This window comes from Hylaeus volcanicus, chromosome 3 (genome assembly GCF_026283585.1).
Source record: "Hylaeus volcanicus isolate JK05 chromosome 3, UHH_iyHylVolc1.0_haploid, whole genome shotgun sequence".
NCBI classification, from domain to species: domain Eukaryota; kingdom Metazoa; phylum Arthropoda; class Insecta; order Hymenoptera; family Colletidae; genus Hylaeus; species Hylaeus volcanicus.
The window spans coordinates 15,909,772-15,926,263 of NC_071978.1; positions in this window are offsets into that span (position 1 = coordinate 15,909,772).

Consider the following 16,492-nt stretch of genomic DNA (forward strand, 5'->3'; position numbering starts at 1 on the left):
TTGTAGAGGGGATCAAGGAGAGTCGCCCCAAGGGTTTTTTTGATTTTTTCACCACCTTCCATCGCCCCTGGACCCTTCTGAAGTGCCGTTTTTCTGCATTACCCCTTTAGGGGGGGTGGGTGAATTAACCCTTTCTCATCAACCCTCGTCAATGCAACTTTGCACACACCCAGAGGACACTTCAAAACTAAACCTCACGAAGTTTCCCGAAGATCGGTTGACAACTCACGGAGTTATGACGTTTTAAAATAGTGTCCCGTTTTTTTTGACGGCTAGTGTAGTAGGCTGTCCGCACACGAAGCTACTCAAAAGAAACATAATTGGTTGCTGACTGAAATCACGAGCAGGTTACCTATTGGTTAGTAATGATTTTGAATATTTTTAGAAAAAGCATCTACCGCTGTCCATGCGATATAATTTTACAGCAAAGTCATATTCTCGGTCATTGCTTGAACAAGTATTCTTAATAATTGTATTGCTCATATTGTAACTATTATCAGGAATTAATTTTTAGTTATTCCAGCTAACAGATATAACGATATAGACAAATTTCTCACGATTACTGTGTTTGATGAATACTTATTCTGAACCGTGATTCTTGTTAATATTTCATCGAAGACTGAATGTTACTATATGCATTCTAAATATTCAATTAATTCGGAGATGTACATATTCAATGCATTTTATAGTTTTAGATTATTATACCAATGTTTTTCGAGAAAGTATTATTTCCGAATACGAAAAGTTGAGAAAAAGATATTTTTCTATATTTTAATATTTATTGATTGGAACAATTAAAATTTAATATCTTCGACATAATTAAACATTTGTGATATATACAGTATGATTCAGTATTCGATTAAACATTAATAACAACAACGGTTCAGAATAAGTATTCATTCGAGACACTAATCGTAAGAAATTTGTCAATATTCTAATATCTATTGATTGCATCAACTAAATATTAATTTCTGACAGTAGTTAAAGTAATTATTAACATTGCTTATTATTTAAACAATGATGGGGAATATGATTTTGCTATGACATAAATGTTTCACGAATTGTTGTCTTTATGTATTCAACGAGCCTCCGACGCGAACGTCACGCGGTTGTTGTTCGCCCTTCCCCTTCTCTACTTCGACAGGCACGAGCGTGCCGCGACCCTCGACACAGGTATAGAGGGGTGCGTTCTCATTCTTCGATGATCCATCGGTCGATATGGATCTCGCGATCTCGCGTCCGCGTCTCGTGTGCCTCCTATTTTTGCTTGTCTAGTTTCCCTGAGTTATCGTAGCTTCGTATTGGTTGTGGGTATCTCAGTTTGGTTTGGTTAGTTTTTAGACATGCGTGTACGAGTGTCTGTCCTCTACCAAACAATTATTAATCATTTGTTCAATTCTTTTGTTTGTTCGTAGGTCCATATTGGACTTGCAACTTCGTTCTTCACTTCGGTCACTATTGCTTTATGTGATAAGTGAAGTGACCAACTGTGTAACTGGACAGAAAGGTCGGTTGCCGTCCTCCTGGTGGATCTGTATTCGAGAGGAAGACAATCGGCTCCTCCGAATCGGTTCTCTACTCTCTGTATCCCGTCTGGTGTAGTCCAGGCTCTCGGGGCAGTGCAGTAAGTCCAAAGCGCAGGGAGACGGGTGCAAGTCGGGTCCTATCGTGGCTCCCAGATGGGTGCAGGGTGTGGAGGACTGGTTCGGAGGCGTCGGTCGTCTTCCTCTCAAGTTCAGATCTAACAAGAGGAAACGGGACTGACACAGTAAGTCCAGTTTCATGGTCGCGTCGTGTCGCGATTTAGCTTCACCCCTCTTAGTTCAAATAATTATTTGGCAGAGTCACAGACTTAGACTTTGGAAATTAAAGGGACTTTGTTTGGTTTGATTTCCACGATTTCGTACTTAGTATTAAGCTCGTCGACTCTATGTAGAGTATGCATGTATGTATGTATACTCTATCTAGAGAGAGATCTAAGGAACTTTGATTCCTTCTATCTCCGGGTTCCAGTCGCAGCAACCTCCACGTTGTGAGACCTGGTAATCGGTATTATTCGTGACGAACAATCCGTTGTCACGAATAATATCGAGCTAATGGCTGCGAACTTGGGATAAGATCTTTAGATATAAAATGTGTAAAGTGTATAGTGCAAAAGTGTAAAGTGTAAAGTGAGATTAGATTTAGATTAGCAGGAATATAATTAGTTTTCAGAAAAATTCATTTGTATAAATTATATATTAATATATTTTTATTGCAAAATGGTAGTCAATTTTCACGAAAAGTTGTGTATTTAAACTACAGATCGAACTAGGACATACGTATTTTCTGAAATTTCATTTTTTTTTTGCATTACAAAATTATGCTATTTATAATGTCTTTACATTTTGTGCGTAATGGAATCCTTAAACCCGTATAATCTAAGAACTAGAAAATTTATATGTCATTCCTAATAATACAAAGGTGTGTATTATAAGTGTTGATAATCAGTTCTTTAGTAATATATTCCGAGAATGTTTGCACATTTTGAACTGTATTATCAATCTTGTCAAAATCTCAAGATCGGGTTAAGATTTCGTCGAGATCGTAGAAATCTCGTCTCGTGTCCGAGACGAGATACGATAACGCTGAAAAGTAATGCAAATCTTTCTACGTGCCATCCGTAGAAACGTTAGCGCGCTGAAAAAAAATCGAAAAAAAATTCAACAAATCATATAAAAGAAAACGTATCCATAGAAAAATTTTTCATTGCGATTTTCAAGTCTAGGGCGCCAAAATACATAAGACAAAGATTGTGGCATTGAATGTACATTTTTTTTTAATTTTGTAAACTAGTATAATTCTTACATCTTTTTGATTCTTGTAACTGTTGCAGTCAGACCATTTATAACAACAGATTTAAACAGTTATTTTGGAACCTTTTTAAACTTTCTTTTTCTTCGCTAAGATGTTTTAAAATAATAAGGGATATTTTTCAGAAAAAGTCTGATTGGTTTAGTTTTACTCTTTGTTGTACGTAGGCACATGGTCCTGAAAGTTGTACATTGAAATAAAATTGGTCCGCGGTACTTGTTTTTCTTTTCGGCTTAGCCGACTAGCGAGAAAGGGTGTACATCACTGTTACAGCACTTCAAAGGTGGAAAAAGCAGTCACAGCGGAAGTAATTCGAAGACGAGAAGCGAGGAGATTCGTCGCGAGAGGGTACAGGGCCGAAAACTATAAATTTCGCGGAAGCACCGACGCCAAAGGACAGAAAACGCAGGCGTTCCCGAGACTTCCAGTCGATCTGAACCATTACGTTCGTATTGCGGCCGTGTTTGATGAAATATTGCCTCGATTGTAGCGCTAGCAAACACGTAAGCTTTTTGCCCTTGCGACGTTTGAGTAAACTCTGAGCCAATCTTAAACGAAAGGATGCAACGATGTACGCCTGACGAGAAATTATATGTTTCTGATGCAATGTGCTGCTCCTCAAAGGAACATGTTACGATTAACAGTGGATAGATAGATTTTATGCATTTTATATGCATACAGTCAATAACAAAGAAATAACACCTTATATTCATTTACAATGGTCACAAACATCGTATTTCGCCTTTAGAAAACCTGACTTAAAAGGTTATTATGGTAAGTGCGAGAGAATACATGTTTTTTTTATCAAGAATTTTTATTTCACGCAACAAATAATTGTGTAATATCAATCTTTAATACATATTAGTAGACATTTTAAACTAACAAGTATTTTTAATAATGTCTTATTACATTAATGCTGTCAAATAAAGATTGAATCAAGCAACAAATAAGATCCATTTTCTTTGACATATTTCACAATATATCTTCATTTAAACAAATTATGAAATTCAATTTGACTAGAATACAAAGGTATAAAATGGAATTAGAGAATGAAGGATAAAAATAAGTGATAGTCGCCATAGTTCGAGGCCCTTTCACCGAGACTTGAATTTCATAAAATGAATAACATATCGTGATAACGATAAAGTATATTATATGTATATGCTTGCAAAAAAAAAAAAAAAAAAAAAATCTAGATACTCTGAAAATATGTTACAAAATCAGTGTATCTTTATTCTTCATTAAACTGAAGGTATAACAAGAGTACAGGCTTCTCAAGGATATCCCCCTTTAATGTCTTGAATGCTCTGAATGCATGTAAATGTTATAGAACGCAATATTAAGCCGGTAAATGGAAAGGTCGTCAGACCATTTAAAGAAACCACGTTTTTCCATTTTACGCGTTGAGGAAAACTGTTTGGAACCAACGTTCCGCAAATGCTTTCCCTAAATGTTTTAATTTTCTTGAATGCTTATAGCTGAACGTTGAAGGAGAGAATAAATATTTCTTCCAGATAACGTCGCGTCGTTTCCTAGTATGCACTCTTTTTATCTGGTAATATTACGAAATTACGTTGGTATAATTATCAAGGCTACTGAGTGCTGAAATTAGTAAATGTTCTATAATTCAAGAGACAATCAGAGAAAATAAATTTTCATTGGAATTACTACTACATGAAATATTTTCATAATTGTTTAAATGATGAATTTACGAAATTTCATTGTGTTCAATGGATGCTTCTCCAAAAATTTTAACCAATTTGATTATTGATTCACTTCAGTTATATCTGAATGTTTAATTAGAGTGAATATAAAAATAATTACAACTAATTAGGCATATATTGAGGAATATTATTAACTATAATAATCTAATAATTTCTAATATTCTCCGCCTTTGGATGTAATCAGTGATAGCGAAGAGGCTTCAGACGTGAAACTTCGCAGACCTTCCTAAGTGCAACTAATTCGTGCACGAAATTAGTTTGGAAAATGGAGAACCAGAAGTCCACTTTCATCACGTGATGATGTATTGATTTAGACGTGGCTTCACGGCTTTGTAGACCGTTAGTAAAATGTTTTCTGTGTATGGAGATCTCAATGATAATGAAAATGATATCGAAGATCCGAAGCTGGCGATTTCAACATACATAGAAGATCAAACTCGCTCCGACCAGCCTCTCGAGTTTGACAAAACGCTTCTTATGGATCTTGTGCACGAAAAAATCTCTAGACTTTAAATGGGTCGTTTTTTCTCATCTTCCACATTCTCCCGACTTTGCCTCATCTTAGACCGTGTTTCCACACGCGAGAAAACTTCTGCTATAAGTGTCTGACAGACTGTCAGGTAGAAACTAGCCATTGTAAATAATACTGCGAATGAGCTCGCGACAGTTTCTATGCGCTCGCAGCAATTTGTCGTGAGAGCCGATTACTTGTAGGTCTAAACACCCTTACATCGAGTCGCTCCAATTTCTCCCACAATAGGACTGGTTTCGTACATCTCGCCCTCGCAGTGACACTTTACTACTCTGTCCACGAGTAATTTTATGTTTCTTTCTGTTACCATGTAATAAAAGAGCCGAAATAAGTTGCTAATGACTCTTGTGAGGTTAATGCAACTTCACAAATGAAATTAAAAAAAGAACCGGCAATACAATTTAATTAAATATCGCGTTTCTCTCTGTGCCGTGGACCATATAAGCAAGGGAGGCACAGATATTCCTTAGGCAGATTCATTTCCATTTATTTGTCGCTAGAGCGAAAATTGTATTTTACAATGTATTTTATTACTTCGACGTGTTACCGGTCGAAGTTAGCCGACTAGTACATCTTGAAAATAATAAATAAATAATAATAAAAAATAAAAGAATAATAAATACAAAATTGTGGAAACAACCGGATTCGGGTCGACTCGAGATCCATTGTCGGACCCAAATAGATCTTCTTTTCTCTTTTTAACTAAATATTTACTAAGTAGAATCTTCGGGCGATCAACGTGTACATTCGCTGATAAATAAACTCCCTGAATATTGACATAAAACGAGTTCATCGAATTTCATAGTCACCTACTTTATCCTGAACAGTCTTAATATTTTGTAAACATTTCAAACGAACTTTTCGAGCAACCTAATATTATAGTTTATGTCTTAATTAAAGATTATTAACACAGTGATTTGCAAACATTCCCATATTTAGTAATTAAAATTATAATTACTTTCACATTTAGTTTCTGTTACAGCCGTGCGATGCATGTATAGCGATGGTCGCTATGTCGCTGGCTCCCCCTACAGTTTTATTTATGTACGTTTCTTATAACAGAGAGAACCACGCTCTGAGTTCATCTATGTTTCTTTACAATTATAATACATTAACTTAAACCTGTGTCACTTAATTCCACCCGCGCCTTGATTCCTGCCATCAGGTTATGGACCCAGAAGGAATATGTATCGCAATCGACAATAAAAGTGAAATGCGGAATCCGAACACGTTTTTTTTTTAGGTTAAGTGCGTAGTACGGAAGGACTAACCAAAATGAACGCGTCAAACTTCGCTCGGATCGAATCTCTAACGCGTGATAATTATGACACGTGGGAAATGCAGATGCGAGCTTTGTTAGTAAAAAATGACGCGTGGAATTACATTAGTGGTGAATGTAAAGTGCCGGAACGAATCGAAGACAATCTTGCTTCTGAAACGGCGTACAAAAATTGGAAAAGAAACGACGAAAAAGCTAAATCGGACATTATACTATCGATAAGTGCTTCTGAATTAAAGCTAGTGAAGTTCTGTGACACGTCCCACCAAATGTGGAAGAGACTGGAGGAAATATATCAATCCAGAGGACCCGCGAAGAAGGCAACTTTGCTGAAAAGACTATTACTTCACAAAATGAAGGAAGACGACGACATCCATACACATCTGGGTAGGTTCTTCGATGCTGTGAACAAGCTACAGGAAATTAACATAGATATAAATTCGGATGTGCAAGCGATCATGTTGTTATACATGTAGTCTGCCGAATACGTTCGAGAATTTTCGGTGCGCGATAGAGTCGCGAGACGCGTTGCCAAATCCAGAGACATTACGCGTAAAAATCATTGAAGAATATGATGCGCGGAAAAATCAAACGGTCGACACGATACCTAACGCGATGTTATCAGGTAAATACCGTGGAAAATCGAATTTCTTAAACCGGAACAAAGACAGTAAATCCGGAAAAGAAACTTTCAAATATAAGTGTCATCGGTGTAGGCGTGTAGGACATAAAGCCTCGGAATGCGATAAAAAGATCGGTAGTGCGCGACAATGTACACGGAACGAAGACGTGACGAGTTTATACGCGTCAGCCACTATTGAAAAAGCATTGCTTACGAGTGCGCATCGCGATGCGTAGTGCCTCGATAGCGGATGCACCTCGCACTTGTGCAAAAATGCTAATGATTTTGTAGACGCTGAAAAATCAGAGTGTAAAGAACTCAATCTCGCGAATAACATGTCGACAAGTGTCCATGCGAGAGGAACTGTTCCGTTAATAGCGTTGCACGAAGGACAACAGAAACAATTTAGATTAAACGACGTTTTGCATGTTGCAAATTTATTAACTGTATCTAAAATAACCGATCGGGGCTATAGCGTAGTATTTAAAAAAGACAAAGCGATTGTAGTCGATAAGGTAGAGCAGACGATTCTTAATGCCGATCGTATCGGCAACCTCTATTACCTACGTCGGATAAAACAGGATGAATGTCGCAACACTTCGGAAAAGGTAGAATCGCGAGCAAAAATCGGCGCGCTGGAAGTTTGGCATCGTCGTCTCGGACACCTGAACGCGAAGAATATACAAGAATCAGCACGAAAGGGTACGATTATTGGACTGAACCCTAAGCAATTGCTAGGTGAATTAAATTGCGATATATGTGTTCGGGGAAAAATGACTCGCTTACCTTTTCCTAAGAATTCTAACAGAAAAACAGGAATGCTGGAAATCATTCACAGCGACATGTGCGGTCCGATGTGTATGCACTCGAATGGAGGATCGAGATATTTCGTAACATTTATCGACGATAGCACACGTTGGTGCGAAATATACACGTTGAAAAGCAAGGACCAAGTACTAAGAGCATTTAAAGTGTTCAAAGCCTATGCAGAAAATCTGACGGGGAGAAAAATCAAGAATTTACAGTCAGATAATGGGACGGAGTATAAGAATTCTGCATTCGACGAATTTCTGAAGAGTCACGGAATTAAACGAAGACTTTCCGTCACCTACTGTCCCGAACAAAATGGACTGGCGGAGAAGAAAAATCGAACTCTCACGGGCATGGCCAGATGTTTGCTTCTGCAGTCTAATCTGCCCCCAACTTTTTGGGCTGAAGCCGTGTCTACGGCTAATTACATACGGAATCGATGTCCAACGAAGAGCTTGTCAGGTAGAACACTTTACCAAGTGTGGACCGGAGAGAAGCCGGATGTACGAAATGTGAAAGATTTCGGTTGTACCGTTTATTTCGTCGATGGAAAACCGAACAAGGGGAAGTTTGACCCGCGCTCGAAGAAGGGAATTCTTATAGGATATCCTGCAGACGCGAAGGCTTACCGAGTTTGGGTCCCTGACGAAAGAAAAGTAACGATATGTAGAGACGTGAGGTTCGTCGAAAAATTTTGACACGGATTTAAATCATCAATATGAAGATCCAATCACGGAAGATCAAAACGAATTTTTCACGGAAGATACGACGGAAGATGAAGGACGCGAAGAAGTACAAATAGAAATATCTCCTATCGGGACTGATCATGACCTACAAGATTCAGTCGAAGAGGAGGGTATAAGCGAAATACCGCATCAAATGCAAGGAACATCACGAAGAGGTCGCGGAAGATCCAGGAAGGTCCGGACTGGATCAAGGGGAAGACCTTGGAAGGAATACATCCAGGTGGAGTCCAATTACGCGAACGAAGAATTTGCATTAGCCGCGGAAATGCCAGTAAAGTAGACTCTATCCGGAGAAGACAGAAGTGAATGGTATCAAGCAATGGCATCCGAGATCGAATCAATTTTGAAAAACGATACGTGGAATCTGATAGATCGACCCAAAGATCGTGACGTCATCGGGAGCAGACTGGTACTCAGAAATAAATATGGAGCAAACGGAAATCTCGAGCGAAGAAAAGCCAGAGTGGTTGCACGAGGTTTTGCGCAGCAACCAGAGATTGACTTTAACCAGACGTTCGCACCGGTTGCGAGACTTAGTTCACTCCGTATAATGAGTGCCATTGCTGCAAAATTCGATATGTAAGTGCATCAGATCGATATAACTATTGCGTATCTGAATGGAAAAATGGATGAAACAATATTCATGAAAGTGCCGGAGCAAATGAAGGAAACGTTGGAGTTCATCCTCGAGGCGGGAAATTACGGAGCTGAAACGAAGAAGAAGCCCCGGAAAATGTTGAACGAACTGAAGAGTGGTAAGAAAGTATATCTCCTAAAACGCACCCTGTACGGATTGAAGCAGTCCGCACGAAACTGGCATTGCAGATTAACCCAGGAATTAAAAATGTTCGGAGCTTTACCCTCGGGTGCAGACCCATGTATGTATTACACCTGTCGTGGAGAAGATTTATTACTAGTTTCAGTCTACGTGGATGATCTACTCATTGCCTCGCAAAATCGAAATAAAATTGAAAACTTGAAGAAATTTTTGGCTCGCTCGTTTGAAATAAAGGATCTCGGAGAAGTGAAGCGCTGCCTCGGAATCGATTTTTCACGAAACGAATCCAGTATTACGCTGAAACAAAATATATAAAAGATTTACTCATAAAATTCGGAATGTCCTCGGCTAACAGTGTATGCAGCCCAATGGAAGTTAATCTGAAGCTACCTAAAACGGAAGGATTCAACAAAGATAAAGTGTGTACTTTACCATATAGAGAACTGGTGGGATCGCTCACATATTTATCTACGGCAACGAGACCCGACATAGCGCCTGTTGCGAATGTTCTGAGCCAGTACAACACGTGTTCGGAGAAGTTCACTGGACAGCGGCGAAGCGCGTTCTTCGATACTTGAAGGGAACAATGGATCTAGGTATCTCCTATCAACGGAAAAATGAATCCTTAGTCGGATACGTTTATGCCGATTGGGGAGGTTGTCAACATGATAGACGATCGCATACGGGGTATGCATTTATCCTCGGCGGAGGAGCCATTTCCTGGGAATCTCGGAAGCAAAAGACCGTTGCTCTATCCTCTACAGAAGCAGAGTATATGAGTTTATCAGAAGCTACGAAGGAAGCCATATTCTTGAGGAAATTATTAACAGACTTTGGACTCGAGGAATTGTCGGTCATTAAGCCTTTTGGAGATAATCAAAGCGCTTTACGATTGGCTGAAGACCCTGTTTTTCATAACAGAACTAAGCATATCGACATCCGACACCACTTCGTACGGGATGCGGTGAGGAACAATCTCGTAACTTTGGAGTACGCACCCTCTGACCGCATGGCTGCAGATGTATTGACGAAGGCCCTGTCAGGACCGAAATATAAGGAATGTGTAAGTCTCCTTCGAATGAAAACTGTCATACCCGATGGTTACTCAAGCATCGAGGGGAAGTGTTACAGCCGTGCGATGCATGTATAGCGGTGGTCGCCATATCGCTGGCTCCCCCTACAGTTTTACTTATGTACGTTTCTTATAACAGAGAGAACCACGCTCTGAGTTCATCTATGTTTCTTTACAATTATAATACGTTAACTTAAACCTGTGTCACTTAATTCCATCCGCGCCTTGATTCCTGCCATTAGTTTCATTACGAAATAGGATCAACAACCAGATTGGTCGAAACAGTCAGAACATGTTTGGAGAGTTATCTTTTTTTTTTCACAATTTTTTTTTTTTTGGAGAGTTATCCTTTTTTTCTAGAGCAAACACCTATGTATATGAATTATTTCTATGTTGTTAGTTGGATATTATGTTAGATATTAGTAACAATGATACTCATATAACAATAATTCATAATGCTTGTTATTAGCTTTCATGTGAAAAAAATATTCGATGCTGGTTGTGTGTTGTATTAAAATGAATGGAATTGTGGAGATGGATAGGAATTATTATAACGTAACACCCACGATTAAACTTAACGAAGCAAGAGTGTTTATTGTTTATGCATAAATATCCGTTACAGGAAAACGCGAGTCGTGCGTTCTACATGTTTCGCTCACGGTCGTGACTCGATACTGACTGACGACTGCCGTGTCCTTCCGGAATTCATACCTGGTTCAGGACACGGACAGCGAATCCGGAAAAACCCAAGTTCGCACATTTGGCGACCAAATGTGCGAACGATCCTCAGCAGGCTCGAACGCCTGGGACCTACCTGACAAATTGCTACCATAAGAAACGAAAAATAAAATTAGAAAGCGGAGGCCTGGTAGTGACAAAGTCGCTACAGAATTGTTGATACTCAGATGCAACAATGAATTGCGAACTAATGAGGAGTATATATGTATATGGAAAAATAATGTGTTTCTTATAATTAAAATGAGAAATGGAAAACGCGATTTTTCAAGACACTTTTCAATAAAACAACTGCCGCACACAGGAAGATTCAGACAGCTGGAATTGGGTTATATCTCTCAGATGATAACAGGTGTGGAAAAAGCTAATAAGATAAAATTAAATGGCAAAATTAAATTAAATTAAAATGTTCAGCTATCTGCGACGTTATTGCGCTCTTATTTACATTCGTGTTAGTATAAAATGCAGTTGTATCTAATGGAGTATTGGGTATTGCATTTCAGTTATTAGATAAATTGACACCTCCAACAATATTGTTTTAAATAATTATGTTTCAAGATACTCATTTAGAAGCATTTGTAATTATTGCATTCGATTGTATCGCATAGATTAATTATTGCATCTATTACTTTTGGTTATTGAAATTTTAGGTAGTGAATGGTAGTGAATTTTTATATAAATTTTTAATAAAATAATAAACATTTTTAATAAGATATGCCTTCAAGGATATTCGAAGAAAACATTACAAATATTATTTGAATACTTAAAAGTATTTAAAGCTATTGGATTGAATAAGTAAAGAATTTAAATGCGAACAAACTCAAATAAAATTTTATAAACAAATTCTTATAATTATTTTTATGAAATTAGACATAGGATCTGACCAGAATCTTAATACGAACTTTAGTAAATTTCAAACTGATTTCTAATAAAAGCATTAATAAAAATAAGTTCGTATCCCAAAGACGTTAAAACCGAAGTTGAATGTAGAGTTTACCCGACGTTCTGATTGACATTCTCGATTGAACGATTGAATCACTATCGTCGGTTCCGACACTCGGTGTTTGAAACTTCGCGGCGTAATTCAGGCAATTCTTAGACTGTGGTTGATTCAACGAAGTTTGATATTTTGTAAGAAAAGAGTGAGCCGATGGTGGTTAGGAAATCGATAAAACCGCAATGTCGAATGGCCAGAAACTTTTCAACGTAGGAAATGAACGGTATAGGGGTGAAATTCCATCGTCACTCATAATGGAGAAAAGTCGGAAATCGAAGATTGATGGTGAAAGTGGTAGGGCACGAACTGTTGGATTTAATTCGAGGCACAGAACTACTATCAGGATTTGTTTACTTTTTTTCATTTGATTGTGTTCTATCTTTAATTCGTTTCCAATTTTTATTTCCGCCTTGAAGTTATTTTTACGATCCGAACAAAATTTATGAATTTTATTTCTACTTTTAGAAATTTCTATTTTAAAACAATTACAAAAGTCGTTAATAATTAGAAATAATATAAAAGACTGGTTGGTTTCAATATGACATGAAATTGTTTGAAATACTTTTTGTTTGGTAAGCTCTGCATAGTGTATGTGGCGAACGATTTCTTGTTTATTGAATACCGAGTATTAGAATGTCATAGTTCACGACCAACTTCAATAGCACTCTACAAGAAGTCTAGATAGTACAAGAGTCTTTGAGACGTAGCCAAGTAAACAAAACCAGTGCAAGTCGGTGGAACAGTATTCATTTTATGCGTCCAATAACAAAAACGATTATTATGCAAGACATAACAGAGACAGATAGCCCAAGTCGTAAAAACTCGTTCTACTACCTTTAGACAAAAATTGGTAAACGATGAAAACTATTTTTACAGGCTTACATCATATTTTACCTTTTTGCTAAGTGATGACTATTGTTATAGAACACATTGTATATCTGTACTTAAGTTTTTATAAAAGGTCTTTCGTTCATTTTAGATTTTTCAAAATATTGTAATTGACAAAACTGTTTTCGCAAAATTACCTTCCTCAAACTTTTAAGTTTATTGATATTTCCATGACATCATAATATAATTACACATGTTTATTATGCTACTAATGTAGTCAACAAAAATTTCAGTCATGTATAACACATTGACCTTCCAGTGAATGTGAATGAAAAAATTATGAAACTTAAAAGAAATTAAAAAATGAAACGTTCTTTATTTTCTCTTTAAGATGAACGTAGCTGTACGATTTTTTGATTTTGTCGAGATGAGTCTAACAAGCTCATGAAGATTGATCATTTATTCTTGGAATACTGTGTAATGTTCTACTTAATGCAATTAGGAAAAATACATTTAAGATTCAACTGTCGACTTTGTTCTTTCTTTTTATTTATACGAACTAGTAGAATGAGTAAGATAAACGTAATTACATAAAGCTTTTCATGAAAAGATAAAAAAAGAGAAAATAAACGGGAAGATAATATGAGATTATCATTCCTCTTTGACCAGAATTGTAAACTTCTATTATGGTTTTTAAAAGATAAGTGAACTTTCTCGGACTGTTAAAAACTTAGATTATGTATAGTTTTGAAATAGTACATACTTGGTTTTTATTAATAAACGTGCACAAACAATAGTAGAAAAGTCCTTAATATTATCATAAATTGTTAGTAACTGTACTCATAAGAAATGTTCAAACTGTTCCAAAATTTATAAACGAAACGTATCGAGAGTGAAAAAATTCTTCCCAGTGAAAATTTATGCTGGAAGCATGACAGCGTAGATCAACAGTCGACCCACAATCAATTTTCATGTCCCGATGTAGGTAGACTTCGATTCACTGACTATTGCAATAACACTGGAAATATTCCCAAAGGGATCGTGAATTCAATTTATAGAACGTTATTTCGTTACTTGTACGTACCCCTTCACAGTGGTAGACTCTTTAATGTAGTATTTATAAATGGTTCTTAAATAATAAAACTCTTATAGAATATTCAGTTAAATTAAATTCTGAAATATCACGGAAGTAATTGATAAATAACTAGTTACAAATATTTATTCGTAACAGGAAATGTTGCACGTTCGAGCAATTTCTATTGAAACGAGTCTATTACGATACTTCGTAATACTTTATTATACATTTATTAATACCTGTTACTAAAATAAAAAATTCTATTCTTCATCAATGGGACTGATATTCTGGTCTACACTAATAAAGCATTTCCTACACTAGTTAGTGAATAATATACGAGATGTCCAATGAGATACGAAAGAAAGATGTACGACGAAAATTGAATGATTTTAGATAAACGAGTAAAAAAATGACAATTGGTTATTCTTCATACCTACGTGAATAGTCTGGGCACTAAAAATTCTTATGTGACTTCATCCACTTGTGCCAATAGAATTTTATATCTTTTGTTATATTAAAAAGATAGATACTTTTATAAAAATATATCAACATGAGGGATATTTTTATTTAAAAATAATAACAATATTTCTCTATAAAAATTGTAAAAGGAAAGAGTGAATTCGAATTTAACATAGAATATTCAGAATATTCAGCGAAGTAGATAATCACGAATATAAAAATATTAGACAAGAATAAATAAATGACGTAATAAAGAGTATAAAATCCAGAACACCCAAATATTTGAATTGTGTTTTATTCCGTTATTAGTTATTATTATTTTTAATGAAACACGTCGTTGAATGTTATAGGTACTGTTAATTGGATTCAAATGCACTATGACCTTTAAGAATCTCCATACAGAAAAGTCTTTATTATTTTTGAATTTGAAATAGAAATATCTCTCAGAATAACAGTTTCCAAAGGAAAAGGCTTATACTTTTTAAAGAGGAATAATAATTTGCATTAAGTAATATATTATACACTATGTACTTCCATTTTAAAGGAGGGTGCAATTGTATTTTGGAACTTCATGCATGTACGCATCTAAATGGAAGGAGAAATGTTAGAACATCTGCAATCATTCGCTGAAACTAATTATTTATTAAGACTTCTTGTATTGGAGATGATAGATATACAATAAAACATGGAGATTACGCGTATCGAATTTATAGACGAATATTGAACATTTTAATTCTTTCTCTCCTACACTAGCCGTCAAAAAAAACGGGACACTATTTTAAAACCTCATAACTCGGAGAGTGTCCTCTAGGTGTGTGCAAAGTTGTATTGACGAGGGTTGATGAGAAAGGGTTAATTCACCCCCCCCCCTAAAGGGGTAATGCAGAAAAACGGCACTTCAGAAGGGTCCAGGGGCGACGGAAGGTGGTAAAAAAATCAGAAAACCCTTTGAGGCGACTCTGTTTGATGCCCCCTACAAAATGCACCCTTTTAAATCGCTCTCGGACAAATCCACCCCTCACCTCCTCCCCCCCTAAAATCCACAATTTTTGGACGACAGTCCCGATTTTGGACTCCCCTGATCCAAGAAATGCCATCACTCATGCCGTGTACCCCATTGCCACCCTTCGAGGGGGTGGAATAGCTCGCGTCTTTTCAATCCCCTTCGTAAGGGAGGACTTCCAGACATCAAACAGCGATGAAATTCACCATGTTTGTTCTCGATACGTTAAGAATGAAAGCCCAACAGATCCTGTTTCGAAAACTGCCCCCTGAGCTGAGCAGAGGTGATCCAAAGTCAGGGGGGGTTCACCCGAAGTGTAAGGGTTGGAACGATGTTTCGTTGCGTGGAACACATGTGGTACGGTCCAAGGCATTGGAGTCACACAGTTTTGATATCTTTTTCCCTCGTGAATAGCATTAAAATTTGAAAATGTCGTTTTTTTTAAAAATCCTCCGCTCGTATTCAGACCCTTTTGTGGGGTGAACGAGTAACCCCACGTGAACGCCATTAGCGGATTCGGATGCGCAAATGCTTTAGTAGCGGGTCCTCGGAAAATCAGATTTTTTGAATCACGCTTTCGTGGTAAAATCGGAGCAGATTTGAAAGAGTAGGAAGTGGGCCGGACGGAGCCAGCATGTAGAAGTGGAGTGAGGGCCTGCACTCGTACATGGTCAGCCCACGTTCAATTCGGGTCCGATCTGGTCTAACCACGTACGGATGCAGCTCCTTGGTAACGTACCGCTCCGCTTCTGAGTGCAGACTTCATTTACAGCGTTCTCAAATTCGCCTTATTTTGCAATGAAAGCGTGATTAAAAAAATCTGAATTTTTGGGGACCTGTTAATAAAGCAATTGCGCGTCCGAATCCGAGAAGGGCGTTGACATGGAGTTGCTCGTTCATCCCACAGACGGGTCTGAAGACGAGAAGTGGGTTTTCCAAAAAAACGACATTTTCGTATTTTAATGCTATTCACGAGGGA